Source organism: Phyllobates terribilis, unplaced genomic scaffold (assembly GCF_046119375.1).
Source record: "Phyllobates terribilis strain yellow unplaced genomic scaffold, ASM4611937v1 Scaffold_2__4_contigs__length_985480577, whole genome shotgun sequence".
NCBI lineage: Eukaryota > Metazoa > Chordata > Amphibia > Anura > Dendrobatidae > Phyllobates > Phyllobates terribilis.
Window position 1 is genome coordinate 294,637,575 of NW_027362762.1, and position 23,794 is coordinate 294,661,368.

Sequence of the window (23,794 nt, forward strand, 5' to 3'; positions counted from 1 at the left end):
AAGAAAGAACATCTGGTCGCAAGTTGCACCGCGGCCAGGATACAAGAATATGCCGTATTTGAAAATGTTTTACATGAGAAAGTTTTATATGCTGCTAGGTGATAATGCAAATGTTTTATATGATGTTTTATATGATAAAAGAGTTCCGGTAGTATTAACAATGACAAAGAAAAGTGTTTCCCATAAAGGGAATTGAACAATGTCGTCCGTTTCTGATGTAAAAAGTTATTGAAAAAGTTTTGCATGTCCTGTAATTAATTGTTTTTGCTCTTTTCCAGCCCGAGGACGTGCTGTGGTTTACCAGGGGGGAATGTAGCGCCCCGAGGGCTCGGCCGCTACAGGGGTATTGCACCTCTGCCAGAGGTGTGGTATTCCACTCCCGGGTAAGGATGGAGTATGGACCAGGGCTCAGTTAGCTGCATACAGCACACACACCCCATTTCCGAGGGACAGCTCAACGGTGCTCCCACTAGACAGAAGTGCAGGCACGACCGACTATGTCCCTGTCTGGAGTGGGGAGGGGGGTGGAACACCCAGTGCTGTAGGGGCAGATAGGGGTTGGTTCCTGAGCGTAGGAAGGAGCTCATTGGTTGCTGGTCACCTGGGCTCATGTTTCTAGAGGGAGGTATAAAAGGTGGGCACCATCTTAGTTCTGGGTCAGTTCAAGCAGGAGGAGAAGAGAGAGGAGTTCGGCCAGAGAGGGCTGACAGGGAGCTGTGGCTCAGTCTGGGCCCAGCTCCATGAGGCAGGCCTGAGGAGAGGGCCAGGAACAGAAAGGAACAAGAACAGAAAGGAACAGAAACAGAAAGGAACAGCAAAGAAAGAGAGGAAGAAACAGAAGGGCTCAGGAACAAGAAGGTGGAAGGGACCCTAAGAACCCACGAGAAACCAGGGTGCAGGGTCAGGCAGATTAAGGGTACCGGATCCTAAGTTGGTGGAGGAGAAACAACCCTCAGCCAAAGACCGGAGGTCGTGATCATTTATTGGTGCGACACCTCATCAAACCTGCAAGGAAGGCACCATATAGGACAGCGGAGGACGGGGCCCACGTTTAACCGCACAAGTCTGCGGTAGCTGGACAAAAGTGGGTCACTGGTGAGGCAGGCTAGAGAAAGGACAAAAGGGGGTCTTGAGCCATACTCCTGAGCTGTCTGGGAGTTGACCGAGCCCCTCACCTGGTGGACGCAGCACGGCTCGGGCAGTCATTCCCTGCAGAAGTGACTTGGATATTAACCGTGAGTAAAGACCCTGGACTGCAGTACGTTGTCTGTGTGCTTTTTCGCTCCTCCGGCATTACCGGTACTGGGACTCTCACCACCATCACTCCCACCATCCACTACACTGCCCTGGGGCCGCACTCTTCCCGTGGGGAGTCACACCATCCCAGCTGCGTACATCATTGGCCCCAGCGGTCTGCCCTGCAGCGGCGGTTCCTAATAACCGCAATCCACGGGTGGCGTAGTCGGACATCTCTTAAAACATGTAAAAGACTGCCACTGGTCTGACCACCCTGAGCCACGGGACCGGGTCGCCACTACTACCCCCATCGTCTCCCTATCGCCCGGTTCCGAGTGCCCCACGGCCCAGGGGGCGAGTCATTTTTATTTTATTACCTTTTGTAGCTAGTAAAACTTCAGGCTCAGTCTAGCGACTAGAAGAACAATATTATGAACTATGGGAACACTTTTCTTAGTCACCATTGTTTTTTTCCCCCTGGATTGAAAAGTAGTGGCTTGGTATGTGGTATGTATGTATAACTCCAAGTTACTCCTGATGTACAGTACAGACCAAAAGTTTGGACACACCTTCTCATTTAAAGATTTCTCTGTATTTTCATGACTATGAAAATTGTACACTCACACTGAAGGCATCAAAACTATGAATTAACACATGTGGAATTATATACTTAACAAAAAAGTGTGAAACAACTGAAAATATGTCTTATATTCTAGGTTCTTCAAAGTAGCCACCTTTTCCTTTGCTGACTGCTTTGCACACTCTTGGCATTCTCTTGATGAGCTTCAAGAGGTAGTCACCGGAAATGGTTTTCACTTCACAGGTGTGCCCTGGCAGGTTTAATAAGTGGGATTTCTTGCCTTAAAAATGGGGTTGGGAACATCAGTTGTGTTGTGCAGAAGTCTGGTGGATACACAGCTGATAGTCCTACTGAATAGACTGTTAGAATTTGTATTATGGCAAGAAAAAAGCAGCTAAGTAAAGAAAAACGAGTGGCTATCATTACTTTAAGAAATGAAGGTCAGTCAGTGGGAAAAATTGGGAAAACTCTGAAAGTGTCCCCAAGTGCAGTTGCAAAAACCATCAAGCGCTACAAAGAAACTGGCTCACATGAGGACAGCCCCAGGAAAGGAAGACCAAGAGTCACCTCTGCTTCTAAGGATAAGTTTATCTAAGTCACCGGCCTCAGAAATCGCAGGTTAACAGCAGATCAGATTAGAGACCAAGTCAATGCCACACAGAGTTCTAGCAGCAGACACATCTCTTCAACAACTGTTAAGAGGAGACTTTGTGCAGCAGGCCTTCATGGTAAAATAGCTGCTAGGAAACCATGCTAAGGACAGGCAACAAGCAGAAGAGACTTGTTTGGGCTAAATAACACAAGGAATGGACATTAGACAAGTGGAAATCTGTGCTTTGGTCTGATGAGTCCAAATTTGAGATCTTTGGTTCCAACCACCGTGTCTTTGTGCGACGCAGAAAAGGTGAACGGATGGACTCTACATGCCTGGTTCCCACCGTGAAGCATGGAGGAGGAGGTGTGATGGTGTGGCGGTGCTTTGCTGGTGACACTGTTGGGGATTTATTCAAAATTGAAGGCATACTGAACCATCATGGATACCACAGCATCTTGCAGCGGCGTGCTATTCCATCCAGTTTGCGTTTAGTTGGACCTTCATTTATTTTTCAACAGGACAATGACCCCAAACACACCTCCAGGCTGTGTAAGGGCTATTTGACCAAGAAAGAGAGTGATGCGGTGCTACGCCAGATGACCTGGCCTCCACAGTCACCAGACCTGAACCCAATCGAGATGGTTTGGGGTGAGCTGGACCGCAGAGTGAAGGCAAAAGGGCCAACAAGTGCTAAGCATCTCTGGGAACTCCTTCAAGATTGTTGGAAGACCATTTCCGGTGACTACCTCTTGAAGCTCATCAAGAGAATGCCAAGAGTGTGCAAAGCAGTCAGCAAAGGAAAAGGTGGCTACTTTGAAGAACCTAGAATATAAGACATATTTTCAGTTGTTTCACACTTTTTTGTTAAGTATATAATTCCACATGTGTTAATTCATAGTTTTGATGCCTTCAGTGTGAATGTACAATTTTCATAGTCATGAAAATACAGAAAAATCTTTAAATGAGAAGGTGTGTCCAAACTTTTGGTCTGTACTGTATATCACTCAATCATGATAAATTTCCAGGATTGGAGGCACAGCTATGGACTCAGTAGCAGAAGTCCCAATTGCCCTCCCCCCATCCCTCCAAAAAATATTGGGTGGAGAAGGCAAGGTCAAGGCACATAGGCATAGTTACAGAAGGGCGTATCTGTCAGCTTTTAACCCCTTAGTGACCAGACCAATTTTTTGAAATCTGACCACTGTCATTTTATGTAGTAATAACTCTGGAACGCTTCAACATATCTCATTGATTTTGAGACTGTTTATCGTGACACATGATACTTTATGATAATGGTAAATTTAGATTGATATGTTTTGTGTTCATTTATAAAAATATCAGAAATTTGACAAAAATGTTTTAAAAATTGCAATTTTCAAACTTTGAATGACTATCCCTTTTATTCCAATAGTCATACCACACAAAAACATTAATAAATAACATTTCCCATTCGTAAAGTGTTGTTTTATTTTGTTAGCATTTTAGAAAGTTTAAAAATGTAGCATTAATTTTTCATTTTTTCAAGGAAATTTACAAAACTTATTTTTATAGGGACCGTTCAGTTTTGAAGTGACTTTGGGGGTCCTATATGTTGGAAACCATCCAACTTTTCAGGAAGTAATGGAAAGTAGCATGACAAGAATGAAAAAGTTTATTTTTACCACCTAAATTTTGATAACTTCTGAACAGGCTGTTATAGCCAGCAGACTCTAAGGCCATTATTTGGCCATTACCTGCCATGGCAAACATCAAGACCACATAATCAAGATCTCAGGGTGCCGATAAGGTTAAAGAGGGGGCCCCAACACTCTGTTAACTATTTAGATTTTGTAGTCACTATTGACAGCAGAATCTAAGGGGTTAAACGTCCATGGTCAGTGCCAACACTGATCGTGGCTGATGCAGCAAATTGTCAGCTATAGTGTACAGGTGACAGTTACAGGATTATCTCCTGTCGGGGAACGCCAGTCTCTTTTATCGCAGGTCAGTAAAGAGACGTCTATTAGTCACTAAGGGGTTAAAGACAAAGAGAGGGAAGTGTATTGTGGCATTTACAAAGTATTTTTGCCCTATAGAAGCCCCTTTATGTTTTCACCCACTACAATACTCCTTTCATGACCCCCATTCAGTATGATGTCAACAAAAATGCCCCCAAGCACAGTATAATTCCCCTACAGTGAATTCTTCCACAGTACTCTCCACACCCACAGTATGATGCCCCCATAGTGTACCCCACACAGTGATGTCCCCACTTTTCCCCCACACACAGTATGATGGCCCCCACAGCCTTACAACACAGTCTGATGGCTCTGACAGTTCCACGATACAGTTTGAAGACCTCACAATACCACCACACAGTATATGAAGGCACACCATCCAGCATCCCCGGTGGATTTGATCACCCAGGGCAGCGCGACGTCATCTGTGCATCCTGCTCATGTCTAGTTGGGACCTGTGGATTATTTTTGTTCCCTCATTCACAGTCGGAGCGGCCAGAACTTTCTCATCTTTATGTAGCTTTACGACATCTCTCTTTTTTGTGTCTGTAAGGCTGTGTTCACACAGTGCAGAAATACTGTGTTTTTTGTTTTCTGCTGGATCCGCACCAAACTCCACAGTAAGAATCAAAGCTTTTCTGTACTGTTAAAAACCGTTAAAAACTCTGCTTCATATCTTCCCTAAAATCGCATCAAACAAAGAGGAAAACGCATAAAAGAAATGCATCAAAGACGCCATAATCAGAGAAGATTGTTACTATGTCGTCTGGTGCGGACACCTGCAGAAAAAAGCAGCAGAAATAACGCAGCATTTACACTACATGTGAACATGGCCTCAGCGTTACAGTTTTATTACATTTTTATGGGTTTAATAGAGAAAAATATAAATTACACCATTTTTTTACGTCATTTACCGATCCCTGTAAATAATCTGATCGCTGTGTTGTGCGGGTCGTTACGATTACAGGGACACCAAATATGTCCATGTTATTTGCTGATTTGTGATGTTCATTATTTAAAAGTAAACGCATTACAAACAACAATTTTTTACATTATCAAGTGTTTTTCTTTATTATTTTTTTAGTAATTTTATAAGATGAAAAAGTATTTTAGGGTATGTGCCCACGATCCAGAGCCGCTGCGTGTTATGCAGCGTCAAACCCGCAGCGGCCAGCTGTTACAGCATAGTGGATGGGATTTGTAGAAATCCCACATCCACTATGAGTCCCCGTGCACCTGTGGCTCACCCGCGGAAACTGACATGCGGCGCGTCTTTTCAGACCCGCAGCATGTAAATTTCTCTTGCGGGTCCGCATGCAGGCTTTCCCCATAGACCTAACTTCTATGAGGAAAGTCCGCAGGTGAAAAAAAAATGGTGCCGCTCATTTGCATATTGAGTGGAAGCCGCCGTCGGCTATCCCAGAGAGTATGCAGGCTGGTACGCATCGTGTGCACATACCCTGATTCTCCCTGTAGAAAAAAATACATGCATTGTACACAGCAGTGTATTCCAATAGCTATCAAAATATGGAGATGCAAAAATTTGTTTGTACAATTAAAAGCCTCTTTTAGTGTGTGACAGCACCAATCATAAAAACCCGATATAAATCTGGTATCACTGTAATCGCACTGACCTGAAGAATAAAGTCGTCTAATCACTTATACCGCACGTAATGGCGTACAAAATAAATAAAACCAATTCTTCACCTGCTGTTGATTGGTTCTTTCTGCCTTCAAAAGATCGCAGTAAGGCTTGGCTCACATTTATCCTGCGCTCTGCGCTAAGCACTTACACTGGGATTTCCGTGTAAATCTTTGAAATACTTGATTCAGATAGAACCCCCGGTGGAAAATTCTCTGTAATGAGGCAGATAGAGGCACTGTGGACGGCGTCTGACCTATGATACGGCGGTGTCTGTCTTTTTATTAGGAGTGTATAAAAGTGCCGTCGTCCACAGTTTTGTGCACTTCTGAAAATAAGGACAATGCTGAACAGAGGCCAGATGGAGTCCAGAGTAACTCTGCTGCCTCATTATAGTGAAAGGATTCCTTGGGGATTTTATCTGAATCACGTCACTTGGAGATTTAGATGGAAACCCCGATATAAGTGCTTAGTGTAGAGCGCCAGATAAACGTGATCCAAAATGTTATGTAAAATGTTCCCAATAAAAGCTTCAACCTCATTCACAAAAAAAGCAAGTCCCCACTCAGGTCCGTCATCTGTTAACGAAAATATAGGGGACTTCCACGTTACTGGTAGTGTGGCACCCTGCTGTTCATAGGTACCACAGGACCCAAAAGGGTGCATGGATGGACTTCTCCACAAGAGGCTATCATTACAAGCAGACACCTCCACCCTTCCACCTCATACCACCAGAGGGAGCCCTGATAGGGATATATATATGGAGGGTCGAGCCAGGCAGTTAGGGAGTAGTTCAGAGAGTGTGCTACCACTGAGAGCAGTGAAGACGCAGCACGTCTGCTGCTGAATTTAGGGCCCCGAGTGTGGCCGGAGGCAGTGAGGAGAGGAGAGAGGAGTTGAGGGGGCAGGGGAGCATCATAGGCTCACCCCAAGACACAAACCGGACACCGGGTCCGCGCCTACAGGGTCCTCTATACCCAGTAGGGACAACCGGCTTACCAGGAGGCTTCCAGACCCCTGGTCATCCTGAAGCTACCAGCAATAACTGGAATAGGAACCACGAAGGCCCCGGCGTCCAGGGATAGTGGTTGCCAAAGAAAGGTCCTACTACCAGGCTAGAAGCTTAGCGAGAGGGAGACACGGATCAGGAGGCCTTATACCCGCTCACTGGGGAAAAGTCCTGAAGTGCGCCCTTCCTAGCAAGTACCCTGGACCATACCTGCCGTTACTCCAGTAAAGGTACTAAAGCGAACCCCCCTGTGTGCGTGTCCGTCATTCCCCTTGACCTGGCCATCTTTCACCTGCATCCTTCCATCAACTCAGCCCCGGAGGTCCGCTCCGCCTGTGGGGAGCAGAAACATCCCAGCTGCCATTTCATCACCCCCGGAGGTCTGCAGCAGCGCCGGTAACCATTACCGGAAACCACAGGTGGCGTCACGAAACAAACTATACACTAAAACCCCCTTTTTTAAGAGAGACCCCAGAGTATTGGCCTGGGAACCGACTGCCGTGATATCCTAAGCAAGGTAAAAGGCCCGGGTACCGAGTCCCCTATATCCCCCCTGGGTGATTCAGTAGCACAAAGGCTCTGGAAAAAATGAATGGCTCCTTGCCCTCCAAAAGAAATTCAGCGGATTCTGTGCTCCCTCCTGATCTCCAGTGTGTGTCTAAACCGCAGTTAGCATCCACATGTTCGGTATTTCTGTAGTGATGAGAGCCCCCCTAATTTACACCAGGACCTGTAAAAGCATCAGCCGGACGCGAAACGGCCATCGTCCTCTCTTACATCCCTTCCCTGTTTTTACCTGCCTGCTGCATGTTTTCAGACATTGTCCACATATGAAGGAATAAAGGACTTTTAAGCCAAGAAAGATCTGGTTAGGGCTCGCTCTCACTGGCGATTAAATCGGACGAATGCAATCTGATAAAAATTGAGTTGCATTCGGACAAATTTAATCCTATGTTTCTGTGCTCAGTTGCGTTTTTTTTCCCAGTACCGAGCAGACTGCGATCGGGCTTGAAAACAACGCAGCATGCTGCGATTGCATGCTGGAATCGGATCGCGCACACCCATATAAGCCTAATAGTACGTACCTGGTCCATAAGTACCAGGGCACAGGGAAGTACTATTACTGACAATGTCAGAAAGGGGTTAAAAGAAACTTCTCCCAATGATCCAGGAGCGTTTTGGTGATGAATAATGATTTTTCCAACATGATGAAGCACCATGACAGAAGGCAAAAGTGATAACTAAGTAGCTCAGTGCACAAAACATTGAAATTTTGAGTCCATGGCCAGGAAGCTCCCCAGATCTCAATCCCATTGAGCAGGGTCGGACTGGGGTGTCTGGGGCCCACAGGCAAAATTGATCCTAGGGGCCCACCCTACACTACAGGCGCATCTCACTAAATTAGAATATCATCAAAAAGTTAATTTATTTAAGTTCTTCAATACAAAAAGTGAAACTCATATATTATATAGAGTCATTACAAACAGAGTGATCTATTTCAAGTGTTTATTTCTGTTAATGTTGATGATTATGGCTTACAGTGAATGAAAGCACAAAAGTCATTATCTCAGTAAATTAGAATACTTTATAACTACAGCCTGAAAAATGTTTTTAAAATCCGAAATGTTGGCCTACTGAAATGTATGGTCAGTAAATGCACTCAATACTTGGTCGGGGCTCCTTTTGCATCAATTATTGCATCAATGCGGCATGGCATGGAGGCGATCAGCTTGTGGCACTGCTGAGGTGTTATGGAAGCCCAGGTTGCTTTGATAGCAGCCTTCAGCTCATCTGCATTGTTGGGTCTGGTGTTTCTCATGTTCCTCTTGACAATACCCCATAGATTCTCAAGTTTGCTGGCCAATCAAGCACAGTGATACTGTTGTTTTTAAACCAGGTATTGGTACTTTTGGCAGTGTGGACAGGTGCCAAGTCCTGCTGGAGAATGAAATTTCCATCTCCAAAAAGCTTGTCGGCAGCTTGTCGGCAGATCTCCGGTGACATTATACACTGGAGCTCTGTATATAGTGTACAGGTAATACAATGATCACCAGTGACATTATACACAGGAGCTCTGTATATAGTATATAGGTAATACCGTGGTCACCAGTGACATACACAGGAGCTCTGTATATACTATATAGTGTATAGTGTAAGTGTACATGTAATACACTAACTCACCAGTGAAGTCTCTAGGTGAAGTCCTTCATCTTCGCTCTTCTTCTTCATCTGGCACAGACCGCCATAACTTCTTCCAGTTAGGACTCATCTCTGCAGAAAATAACACACAGTTATCAATAACTGATCTCTTCTAGAGCACATTCCCACTTTTTCCCCAACTTCTACACTACACCAGTTGAAGAAACAAAAAGTGACATAGTGCCGCTCTGAACAGTAACAGGAACCCCTCTTGTCCCCCCCATGGAAAACAGTTTCCTAAAAAGTAAGTTATATTACAGAAGTAATAATGTCCCTAATTGGACCCAAAAGTAATAATGTTTCCCACTTGCCACCATAAACTAATAATGTATGTTCCTCAATCTGGCCCCCAAACAATAATTAAGTCCCTTGTCCAGCCTGGCCCCCCCATGTGTCCAGCCTTGCCTCCTCACCCTTATATCCATCCTGCCCCCCCTCCCGCATATATCCATCCTGCCCCCCACCCCTCCATATGTCCAGTCTGGCCCCTCCATATATATTTCCTGGTTCCCATATGTCCAGTCTGCCCCCTCCGTATATTTATCCTGGCCCCCATGTGTCCAGTCTGCCCCCCAATATATCCATCCTGGCCCCCATGTGTCCAGCCTGACCCCCCAATATAACCATCCTGGCCCCCATGTGTCAAGCCTGCCCCCTTTCATATATCCATCCTGCCCCCCATAGGTCCATCCTGTCCCCCAATATACCCATCCTTGCCCCCATGTGTCCAGCCTGCCACCCCCAATATATCCATCCTGGCCCCCATGTGTCCAGTCTGCCCCCCTTATATCCATCCTAGCCCCCATGTGTCCAGCCTACCCCCCCAATATATCCATCCTAGCCCCCATGTGTCCAGCCTGCCCCCCCAATATATCCATTCAGGCCCCCATGTGTCCAGTCTGCCCCCAATATATCCATCCAGGCCCCCATGTGTCCAGTCTGCCCCCCATATATCCATCCAGGCCCCATGTGTTCAGCCTGCTTCCCCATATATCCATCCAGGCCCCATGTGTCCAGCCTGCCCCCCCATATATCCATCCAGGCCCCATGTGTACAGCCTGCTCCCCTCATGTGTCCAGCCTGCTCTCCCCATGTGTCCAGCCTGCTCTCCCCATGTGTCCAGCCTGCTCCTTCATGTGTCCAGCCTCCTCCCCCCATGTGTCCAGCCTGTTCCCCCATGTTTCAATCCAGACCCCCCCATGTGTCTATCCAGGTCCCCCCATGTGTCCATCCAGGCCCCCTCATGTGTCCTGCCTGCACCCCCCAGGCTCCCATCCCACTCTGCATTCACGCACAGAAAAAAAAAAAGGATTCCTCTTACCATCCTGTGCTCGCAGCAGAGGCCGGCGACTGACTAGTGTGTGCACTTTGCAGCATACGACAGTGTCGTCGGCCGCTAAGCTTCAGCAGGACGTGCGCTGCGGCGGTTCAGGTAATGAATACAGTGTGCGCGCATCCCTGCATACACTCTGCCTGCGCTTTTAAAGGGCCCGTTCCCCTTAAAACAGCAGGCTTTTTTTTTACTCCTCTTCTTCCCCCTCTCCTCTGCAACAAGGGCCCACCAGGGATTTCCCCGATACCCCACCAGGCCAGTCCGACCCTGCCATTGAGAACCTGTGATCAATCCTCAAAAAGGGAGTCGACAAACAAAAAAAATAAAAATTGTGATAAACTCCAAGCTCTGATTAGACACAAAAGAGTTGCCATCAGTCATGATTTGGCCCAGAAACTGATATCTAGCATGTCAGAACGAATTGCAGAAGTCTTTAAAAATAAGAGTTAACACTGAAAATATTAAGTCTTTGCATAAACTTGATGTAATTGTATATAAGAGTGTAAAAACTCATGAAATGCTTATCATTTTATTCCAGTAACCATAGAAACATCTGACTAAAAGATATAAAAACATTGAAGCACTAAACTTTGTGAAAACAAAATTTGTGTCAGTTTCCAAACTTTTGGCTATGACTGTAGTCTTTGCTGCTTTCTCCTTTCCTGGCAGTCCACATAACATGCATGGAGCATTATAATTAGCGTTAAAAACTTGCCAGCTCTTAGCACCCGTTTCATTAACCTGAAACCTGTTCTTTGCAGCGCTGTTGGCTCTGCTAAAAATATCTCTGCAATAAAGCTTTTACCTGGACGTACAGCGATATTCTGCTGTTAGTGTCATTCAAACCAACAAACTGCAAACCGGTCTTCGCCCAGCGGCAGGAGACACAGAACCCATTTAGTTTTAATGCCGAGTTGATATGTGGCATTTTATTATTCTGCCATTTACTGTAATTGCAATGTCTCAATTACCCTTGCTTAATCCAAAATAAAATGTGCACTGTGATAATTACCGAGTGGGAAGAAGCATATTGTGTAGGTGAAAGGCTGAGTTAACCTTCCTGAAATGCTGACCCTTTGAACCACACTTTCTCTGGTGTCACAGCTGACAAAACTCCGCTTTCCATTAAATCCCAGCTCAGCCAAAACAAGATGCAGCTATTGATTTACAGCAAGGCTCCTTTAATGGTGATGAGGTCATTGATTGTATTCCAAAATGGACAATTCATTCTGTATATCTTTGCTACCACGACATTTCTGTGCATGTGTGACTGCTTCATAAATAATGAAAATGGCCCTGCATTTCTAATGGCAAATACAGCTGCACTGAGATTACATATAACCTGGCTTGGGTGGGAATCTTTCAGGATGATGCACAAATAAGTGTAGATGTAATAAAAGCATTCTGCATTGAAAGAATTGATGTTCATTATGTTAGCATAATAATACTGATATTAATATTATAAGTGATATACAAACATTGTAAGACAAGTCAATTCCTTAAAAACTGCTCTTGTACAACCATGTCTAAAAATGTAAGTGACATGATGGCTCCGAGGTTGCAGCGCTGGTGTCATGGGTTTAAATCCGACTAGGGGAACAGCTGCTTGGTCTTGTATTTTCACTCTGTGATCCCATGGGTTCCCCCACACTACAAATTCACATGTGTGTGCCTGAAATAGGAAAATTACTTTGGAGCCTCAGTGGAGACAAGAATAGCACAGCAGTACAGAATATGCTGACGCTGCACACTGTAAATGGCAGATAATACAGTATAGAAAGCAAGGCAAAGACAGTGATTGGCATGTTTAACAGCAGCAGCTGAAGATAACTTTAATATTAAATATTTGATATTTTAAAGACAAATTCTATTTTTGTTGTTACTTACAGTATCTTTTGTTCCATCAAATGTATTTGTTTTTTGTGTGGGTGATATGTAGTAGGGTTTCTCACTGTTGGGCATTGTAGTGGGACTGCTTTAAAGGGACTCTGTCAGTACAGAATTACTCTTAAAAGTGAATACAGGCGCTCGGAGCATTATGGTGGGGCCAAACATATAAGTGTATATTCCCACCTGCTTGTATTCCCTCTATCTCCACCCCTCCTTCTTTGATTGGCAGCTTTGGCTTGTTAGTGCCAGAGAAGGGTGGAGATAAAGGGAAAACAAGTAGGTGGGAAAGTGTAGTTAAATGTTTGGCCCCACCATGATGCACCATGCACCTGACCTTGGCTTGAAGAGTAATTCTGTGCTAACAGAGTCCCTTTAACTGTTATCAGTGCAAACTGTTTACAGTTTTTACATTCACAGGGGTACTGTAAGGAGATGGACATATTGCCCATCTTCTTCCTTGAAGAATATGTGTATTGTTGCAAAAGTATTTTGATGTGTAATGTGAACTGTGAAATGCCCCCACCTACTGTATCCTCACCCATCCCTTGTAGACTGTGAGCCCTCACGGGCAGGGTCCTCTCACCTCTTGTGCCAGTTTGCCTTCCGTTTTTGTTAAAGATTTTTGTAATTGTTTCTGCTATTGTTTTGTGCTATGCTATTTTTTCACATGTAAAGCTCCATGGAATAAATGGCGCTATAATAATAAATAATAATAATAATGGATTATGGTGTTGGTATTGTATTCTGACCAGCAACAGGTAGTTAATAGGGACAGTTAGAGTTAATGGTTGGGATTAGTCCAGAGTAAGAGGGGCAAAGTTGAAGGGACAAGAGACAGTTCCTGTCAGAACATTACAAAGGGCCCAGAGTGTGCAGAAAGAAGAGGTAAGGTCTAGTGTGAGAAGTGCTGTATGACGTGGGTGTCCCTAACGAGAGAGCAGACAGAAGATAGTGGAGAGAAATGAAAAGAAGTGACCGAAAGAACAGTGATCGACCGGAGATGGGTCCTGAGTCAGGATGCCAAGCAGTATGGCCCAGAGTTTAGATGAAGAGCATCAGAGAGACAGATAAGATAAGTACCTGCCATATTGGCAAAGTAGCTCCCTTTAGAAGGAAAAAGACGCGGAACCGTGGGTTGAGAATAGGACTCTTATGAACTGGACTGTAGTATTGTGCTGGGCTGTGGTGAAGTGTAAAGGAATGTTGAAGATAGTGGATAAGACAGAAAAGAAGAAAGAATTGATACTGCGTGTGAGAAATGCTCTGTATTGTAAAGCAAACGTTCACCAAGATATGTACCCGCTATCTCGTATATAAAATCCCTCCCCAGTTATCGTTGAGAAAAAAGTTTATTTTTACCTGTTTGTCTCCCTCATTGAACTGTCAAACACCTGGTGCCAAGCCATCAGTTACATGCAGCCTGAGAGGACGTATCACCCCACAGCACAAGTCCACACATCCAGCCAGGACCCCTACTTTCATGTAACGTGCCGGCGCACAAGAAACCGGTACCTTGCCCATGGTTTCCACCCACTGCCACATTACAGCACTACCATCCGCCTGTGTACAGAGAACGGCTGCCCATCATTGTGAGTTCAACTGTATCGGCATCCTGGATGCTGATACAGTTGAAAGTAGAGGGCGCAATGACGTTACTACATGGCGCCTGCTGTGCTGAGATGTGTGGGCGCTTAGAGCACTTGCTGCAGAGACTGGAGCAGCGGGGGAACGAGGAGGAGAGGTGAGTATTGTATGTTTTTTATGGGGAAGTGCATTATACTATATGGAGGCCTATGGTGTGCATTATACTACATTCATTATACTATAAGGAAGCCAGCCTATGGGGAGTGCTTTATACTGTATGGAGGGCAATGGGGTGTGAATTATACTATATGGAGCCCTATGGGATGTGTATTATACTATATAGAGGCCTATGGGGAGTGCATTACACTATATAGAGGCCTTTAGGGAGTGCATTATACTATATAGAGGCCTTCGGGGAGTGCATTACACTATATAGAAGCATTTGGGGAGTGCATTATACTATATGGAGGCCTATGGGGTGTGCATTATACTATATAGATATCTATGGGTAGTGCTTTATACTATATAGAGGCCTATGGGGAGTGCATTATACTATATAGAGGCCTATAGGATGTGCATTATACTATATGAAGGCATATGGTGGGTGCATTATACTATAAGGAGGCCTATGAGGAGTGTATTATACTATATGGAGGCCAATGGGAGTGCATTATACTATAAGGTGGCCTATGAGGAGTGCATTATACTATAAGAAGCCTATGGGGAGTGCATTATACCATATAGAGGACAATGGGGTGTGCATTATACTATATAGAGGCCTATGGGGAGTGCATTATACCATATGGATGCGTATGGGGCGTGCATTATACTATATGGAGGCCTATGGGGAGTTTGTTATACTATAAGGAGGCCTATGGGCACTGCATTATACTATAAAGAGACCTATTGGGAGTGCATTATACTATATGGAGGCCTATGGTGTGCATTATACTACGTTCATTATACTATAAGCAAGCCTATGGGGAGTGCTTTATACTGTATGGAGGGCAATGGGGTGTAAATTATACTACATGGAGGCCTATGGGATGTGTATTATACTATATAGAGGCCTATGGGGAGTGCATTACACTATATAGAGGCCTTTAGGGAGTGCATTATACTATATGGAGGCCTATGGGGAGTGCATTATACTATATAGAGGTCTATGAGGAGTGCATTATACTATATAGAGGCCTATGGGGAGTGCATTATACTATAGGGAGGCCTATGGGGAGTGCATTATACTATATGGAGGACAATGGGGTGTGTATTATACTATATAGAGGCCTATGGGGAGTGCATTATACTATATGGAGGTCTATGGCGAGTGCATTATACTATAAGGAGGCCTATAGGGAGTGCATTATACTATATAGAGGCCTATGGGGAGTGCATTATACTGTGTATAAGTCTATGGGGAGTGCATTATACTATATAGAGGCCTATGGGTAGTGCATTATACTATATAGAGGCCTATGGGGAGTGCTTTACACTATATAGAGGTCTTTGGGGAGTGCATTACACTATATAGAGGCCTATTTGGGTGTGAATTATACTATATAGACGCCTATGGGCAGTGCATTATACTATATAGAGGCCTATGGGGACTGCATTATTCTATAAGGAGGCCTATGGGGAGTGCCTTATACTATATGGAAGCCTATGGGGAGTGCATTATACTATAAGGATGCGTATGGGGAGTGCATTATACTGTATGGAGGACAATGGGGTGTGCATTATACTATATAGAGGCCTATGGATGCATATGGATTATACCATATGGATGCGTATGGGGAGTGCATTATACTATATGGAGGTCTTTGGGGAGTTCATTACACTATATAGAGCCCTATTTGAATGTGAATTATACTATATAGACACCTATGGGCAGTGAATTATACTATATAGAGGCCTATGGGGACTGCATTATTCTATAAGGAGGCCTATGGGGAGTGCCTTATACTATATGGAAGCCTATGGGGAGTGCATTATACTATAAGGATGCCTATGGGGAGTGCATTATACTGTATGGAGGACAATGGGGTGTGCATTATACTATATAGAGGCCTATGGATGCGTATGGATTATACCATATGGATGCGTAAGGGGAGTGCATTATACTGTATGGAGGCCTATGGGGAGTTCATTATACTATAAGGAGGCCTATGGGAGTGCATTATACTGTATGGATGACTATGGGATGGATTATGCTGTATGGAGGACTATGGAGAGTGCATTATACTATATGAAGGCCTATGAGGAGTGCATTATACTATTTGGAGGCCTATGGGGAGTGCATTATACTGTATGGAAGACTATGGGGAGTGCATTAGACTGTATGGAGGCCTATGAGCAGTGCATTTTACTAGTATGGAGAATTATGTGGAGTGCATTATGCTGCATGGAGGCCTATGGGGTGCCTTATACTATATGGAGGCAACTTAGGAGGACATCATACAGTGAAGGGGTCATCATACCATGTGGGAGCTAATGTGGGGTCTTTGTACAGTCTGGGGGCCATTATACAGTGTTGGGGCCATCAAACAGTTTTGTGGCTTCTAAGAGGTCAGTAAACTGTGTGGGCATACTATATAGTGCGGGGGAGTGCATTATACTGTATGGAGGGCAATGGGGTATGAATTATACTATATAGAGGCCTATGGGGAGTGCATAATACTATATGGAGGCCTATGGGGTGTGCATTATACTATATAGAGGCCTATGGGGAGTGCATTTCACTATATAGAGGCCTTTAGGGGGTGCATTATACTATATGGAGGCCTATGGGGAGTGCGTTATACTATATAGAGGCCTATAGGCTTTGCATTATACTACTATATAGAGGTCTATGGGGAGTGCATTATACTATATAGAGGTTTATGGGGAGTGCATTATACTATAGGGATTCCTATGGGGAGTGCATTATACTGTATGGAGGACAATGGTGTGTGCATTATACTATATAGAGGCCTATGGGGAGTGCATTAGACTATATGGATGCCTATGGAGAGTGCATTATACTGTAAGGAGGCCTATGGGGAGTGCATTATACTATATAGAGGCCTATGGGGAGTGCATTATGCTGTGTATAAGTCTATGGGGAGTGCATTATACTATATAGAGGCCTATGGGTAGTGCATTATACTATATAGAGGCCTATGGGAAGTGCATTACACTATATAGAGCTCTTTGGGGAGTGCATTATACTATATAGATGCCTATGGGGTGTGAATTATACTACATAGAGGCCTATGGGCAGTGCATTATACTATATAGAGGCCTATGTGGACTGCAATATACTATATAGAGGCCTATGGGAAGTGTATTATACTATATGGAGGCATATTGGGAGTGCATTATACTATAAGGAGGCCTATGGGGAGTGCCTTATACTACATGGAAGCCTATGGGGAGTGCATTATACTATAAGGATGCCTATGGGGAGTGCATTATACTGTATGGATGACTATGGGATGGATTATACTGTATGGAGGACTATGGGGAGTGCATTATACTATATGAAGGCCTATGAGGAGTGCATTATATTATTTGGATGCCTATGGAGAGTGCATTAGACTGTATGGAGGCCTATGAGCAGTGCATTTTACTAGTATGGAGAATTATGTGGAGTGCATTATGCTGTATGGAGGCCTATGGGGTGCATTATACTATATGGAGGCTACTTAGGAGGACATCATACAGTGAAGGGGTCATCATACCATGTGGGAGCTAATGTGGGGTCTTTGTACAGTCTGGGGGCCATTATACAGTGTTAGGGCCATCAAACAGTTTGTGGCTTCGAGGAGGTCAGTATACTGTGTGGGCATACTATATAGTGTGGGGGTCATTATACTGTGTATAGGAGATAATCATACTGTGTAGAGGGGAGCTGTACAGGGGGGAAACTCAGGACATTATTAAATGTTAAGTGAGCACTTATTGTTATAGCTCTTCCCTTGGTGTTAAAGACCTTTCCCTATCCTGGATCTCCTCACACCTTTCCAACCTCACTTTCAGAGTCTCTCACTCCCACACTACCTCCTCATCCCGTCTTCTCTCTGTTGGAGTCTCTCAAGGCTCTATCCTAGGACCCCTACTCTTCACCATCTATACCCTTGGCCTGGGACAGCTCATAAAGTTCCACGGTTTCCTGCACGCTGACGACACCCAGATCTACCTCTCTGGCCCAGACGTCACCTCTCTGCTGTCCAGAATCCCAGCATGTCTATCAGCCATATCCTCCTTCTTCTCCTCTCGCTTCCTCAAACTCAATGTGGACAAATCTGAACTCATCATCTATCCTCCATCTCACGTATCTTCCCCATCTGATCTATCACAATAAATGACATCACTCTTTCACCTGTACCAGAAATCTGCTGCCTCGGTGTAACCCTCGCCTCTCCTCTGTCCTTCAAACCACACATCCAAGCTCTCGCCACCTTCTGTCGCCTCCAGTTCAAAAATATTTTGAGAATCCATCCTTTCCTCAACCCTCAATCTACTAAACTGCTTGTGCATGCCCTCATCATCTCCCGCCTCGATTACTGCAACATCCTCCTCTGTGGTCTACCTGCTAACACTCTCGCACCTCTCCAGTCTGTCCTTAACTCTGCTACTCGACTAGTTCATCTCTCTCCTCACTACTCCTCTGCTACCCCCTTTGCAAATTTTTTCACTGGCTCCCAATTGCCCAGCGTATCCAGTTCAAACTAACACTGACCTACAAAGCCATCTATAACCTTTCTCCTCCATACATCTCTGAACTAATCTCCCGATATATTCCCTCACGTAATCTCTGGTCTTTCCAAGACCACCTCCTCTCCTCCACACTTATTCATTCCTCACTCAATTGCCTCCAAGACTTCTCCCGAATATCCCCCATCCCCTGGAATTCTGTGCCTCAACATGTCCGCTTATCTGCCACATCCGGATCCTTCAGACGGAACCTGAAAACCCATCTCTTCAAGAAAGCTTACAACTGGTGCACGTGTACCCGTTGGGAGCTTTCCGGGGACACGTCTTTAAGTGGTATAGGTACATCGACGATATTTTGATGCTATGGACAGGCCCTGAGAATGCATGTGTTGAGTTCATCTCTTATCTAAATTCTAACACTCACAGTATACATTTGACCTATCAAATTTCAATGTGCTCGATCAATTTCCTTGATGTACAACTTACCCTGGAGGACCATTATATCCGGTCTAATCTACACCGCAAAGATACAGTGACAAATACCATCCTACAGTATAGTATGTTCCACCCTATGCATCTTAAGCAAGGAATACCTTACAGTCAATTGTTGAGGTTAAGACGGAATTGTAGTAACCCTGTTGACTTTATTTCACAGGCTGATGAATTAACCTCTCGTTTGAGAGCTAGGGGATACCGTATAAGAATCCTCAGATCTGCCCTAAATAGGGTCCAACGTTTGGAAAGAACGGACCTTTTGCAACCTAAGCTAAGGAAAGAGGATACTCCAATCCGTATTGTAACTGATTACAATAATCAGTGGAGAGATCTCCATACCATCCTCCACAAAAATTGGTCCATTGTGATGTCTGAACCAAAGCTTAAACATGTAATATCGACGAGACCACTTTTAACGGCAAAGAGAGCTAAGAACTTAAAGGATGACTTAGTCTGGAGCCACTTTGTGCGACCATTGGTCAAGTTGAATAGAGGAACTGTATTGAAGGGGTCACACGCGTGTGGAAACTGTTCCATATGTTCATTTATGCCGTCGACATATACATTTGTAAATCCATCTGAACAACGAGAGTTTTCTCTGAAAAAATATATTAATTGTCGAAGCAAAAATGTCATCTATGCTCTTGTTTGCCCCGTTCATTGATTTATATTGGCCAAACGTCACAAGAATTCCGCAAAAGGGTGCAACAACACTTTTCGAATATTGCCCTGGTGGAAAAACATCTGAAGGCACAAAAGCAAGTTTCCATGGTGGCTATGCATTATTTTCAGCGTCACCAGTGTAAAATAGCTGGTACTATGGTCTATGGACTTGATTGCCTATCCCCAAATATTCATGGAGGTGCTACAACACCAGCGCTGTTACGCCTAGAGTCTAGGTGGATTTATCGAATGAACTGTGTATCACCTAGAGGCATCAATGAGGATTTACTTTTTTCTGGTTATTATAAGAGATGAATTATGAGTATTCTGGTTTAAAATCAGTACTGATTTTAGTTTGGTAAAGATGTTATTGTGACATCCGAGCCTAACTATTGTATAAAATATATAGATGTATTATCTTACTATACATATTTATATCATCTGTACCATTTTTTTTATCTCTAGCTGCTTTGCTCATGTTTCTTTCTCCTTGTTTTTCTCTAATTGTTGATTTCTGTAGGGAGATATTAATATATATAGTTGAGTCTTTACGTTGGATAGAGTGATAACTTAGCTTTGTTGTGCCTTGGTCAGAAGTATTATCTGGATTCCCTTTCTATTTTATATAGGGGAATTCATTTATTGTCTATGTTGGCGGTTTAATGCTGTTGCATTACATTCCTCTGTATCTTAGTGGATTAGTACAGGACGTAGATTTTCCATCATAGTAACTCTTCTTACCTTGGCTTCCTTTATGCCTATATGTGCGTACTCCGCACTTGATTTGTATGTAGCGCTACAGCGCATGTCATTTTTAGGTACCCTTTGGTATGCGTTCCATCGTGACACGCGTATATACATCACTTCCGGTATTTGCGGCCATTTCCGGTTGCGCTCCAGCGTGACACGCACGCTGGGAGCGGCATACTTGGGGGGTATATTCACTTTTTGCATATGTTCTGGAGTAACACGCAGACACATGCCATTTCTGTGGTCATTTCCGGTTGCGCTCCAGCGTGATACGCACGCTGGCAAGGGTTTTGGCTGAAACTTATTCCTATGGGATATTCGTTCTATGACGACACGTTTGCCTGGTGAACATTCTAATATGAGACTCTGGATGTATAGTAAGGAATGGATTTTAAAATTAAGATGGCCCATGTTTTTCCTTAATGCCACTCTGGTGCGTTTTTTTTCAATTCTCTAGCCATATGGTAATCAACAGGTGTTTTTTGTTTATTTTTTGTTTATTTCACTATTTATATTGCTCATGTTAGGACACTGACATTACCCCTGAGGAAGCCATGTGTGCATGGCGTAACGCATAGGGTTCTCATCTGCTTGTTCCCCTTTTGATGTGTGGACACTATTGGTCTGTATAATATGGTCTTTATATTTTACTTATAATGTCGGGTTATATATGGGATCTCTATCTGTATCTTAATATATGGCGTGTGTAGTCCGCGTCGCCTTGTCCTGGAACCTCGACTCCTTGGCGGCGGTCCCGGATACGCAGCAGCATCTCCCGCCACGCAGCCGTCGCCGCCTCCTGGGCCTCTCTTTGCCTTCTTAAGAGTCCCGGAGCTTCCTGCCGGAGAAATGCAAAATCTCCCGAGGTCAACACGCTGCCGCCTTGCTCTCAGCCGGGTGAAGGGCCTGAACCGGGTACAGTAGATGCGTGGACTTGCTCCCCAGAGGCGTCCATGTCTGCCTCTGTTGATTGCCAAGCTCCGACTGCAATGGCCGCACCTTGTTGCTTTTCTTCTTCCTCCTCTTTCGGGGCGGTTCCTGGGCGGAATGCTGACAGGCCCGCCTTCGTTCAGCCCATCCAGTTTGACGGCCATTACCCCGCGGACAGTCTCTGATGGAAGGGGCAGTCCACATTTTTGGCGCCAAGCGGGAGCCCAGCCCATGATGGGAGGCGTTCAAAGACAGTCTTTTCACAGCATTATGGCGCCTGTTCTTCTTGGGCGGGCGCCATTTTAAGTGTAAAACAACAGTTCAAGGTGTAAGGCACACAGTACCCAGTAGCACTGGGTACTTCCTTCCTTTGCTGCGGGCACGCGATCCTGCGGACTACACCAGGTTGTGACGCCTCATTCTCGAAAGAGCCCTTTTAGCTCTGAGTTTACCCTGGGCGATGGGGGACTCGGTATCGGGTCCTGAGATGATGAGATGGAGTGCAGCCGTGGCCCGGACCCGACCCGTGCTCAGGGCCGTCACATGAAAAGGAAGATCTTGTGGGCTCATCCGGGTGGAGCGGCTTATTTAACGACTACGCCACCTGTGGTGCCTGGTGAAGGGTCATCAGCGCCGCTACAGTCCACTGAGGCCTGGTGTCATGGCGGCCTAAGTTCTCACTGCGTCACAAGTCCTTGCTGGATATACTGTAAAATCAGCGCATAAATACGATGCTATGATCTGGGGCTATCACCTTAATTTCTAGATATACTCATTTAGTTTATTCCCACAATTTACAAAACCAGGCCATACAATATCCTTCCACACACCTAAGACATATTGATTATTGGTACCATGATATATATGTATGTTCCTAAGGGGATAATTTTTGGATGTATTTTAAGTATGTTTTAATTGTGGTGTTTGTCTAGTGATCTCAATAAAAATTATACTCATTTTTGTACATTATTATCTGCTTTATTATTTTTATATATTTGGTATGTCTGGTGTCTTCCTGGACACCCCTTGCTCTCTTTTTACCCCACGCTGCCGCCTCACCACCACCAGAGCTGCGACTTTACCAACACCAGACCTGCGCCTCACCATCCCCAGAGCTGCTACAACCCCCACCTACTATATCCTTCGCCATTATCCAGTAGAATGTAAGCCTGCAAGGGCAGGGTCATCTTCCCTCTGTACCAGTCTATCATTGTTAGTTCATTTACTGTAAGTGATATCTGTATTTTTCATGTAACCCCTTCTTATGTACAGCACCATGGAATCAATGGTGCTATATAAATAAATAATAATAATAATAGGGAAACTCAGGTTATTGTGACTGTCAAAGGGACATGCAGAGTGCATTATTATTTTCCAAGAGGCAAAATGTGGGCACTGTTTTCTAGGGCACTTGCACTGCGTGCACGCACTGAGGGGATTCACCGATTTCTGAGCTAGGACCGGAGGGTATTTATGCGTTATACATACTCCCGGCCAGAGCTCGTCCAATTGGCACAGCCTAGCTTCCATGCACTTGTATGAAGCGAGCCTCGTTCAATACAAGTGTATGTAGCGAGGCTGAGCCCACTAGACTGGCCCTGGTCAGGAGTATGTATAATGCATACGTTGCACCCCAGGGGCCCGGTTGCCACAGTGGCATTGCCTCCCTCACAAGGGGTGATGCTATGCCTGGAAGCAAGCAGGGGTCCCCTAGTCAGGTATACTAGCATGCAACACTTTCCTGGCTCTAGACCAGCAAGGGGAGCTCGTCCCTCCCCTTGACAGCTGGAATCTGGAGGCGGGGTTAGTTAGAGTTAGTGAGAGTAGTTGAATACAGGACAGTGACGAGGAAAGACCTGGGGAGTGGAGCTGCACGGCAGTTCACCCCAGAGAGGAGCGTAGAAGAACCGGACACCGGAGTCCGAGGTTGTGGGGCACTGAAGGCCTAGCAGCAGAAACCGAAGGGAAGGAGACTGCTGGTCTCCTGGCCACATCGGACCAACACTCCAGAAAAGCCCGAGCGGCCTGCCATACGGATGAGCACAAAGACGTTTTACTCAGTGACGAGGGCCACAGCACAGCTATAAGCAGCAGGGCCAAAGAGATTAGCGCAAAGGGAAGGCCTCCAACTTCACCTGGCGAGGTGGATTCCCAACTTGCTTCCAGGCCACCCGGACCTCTACTACCAGCTAGTAC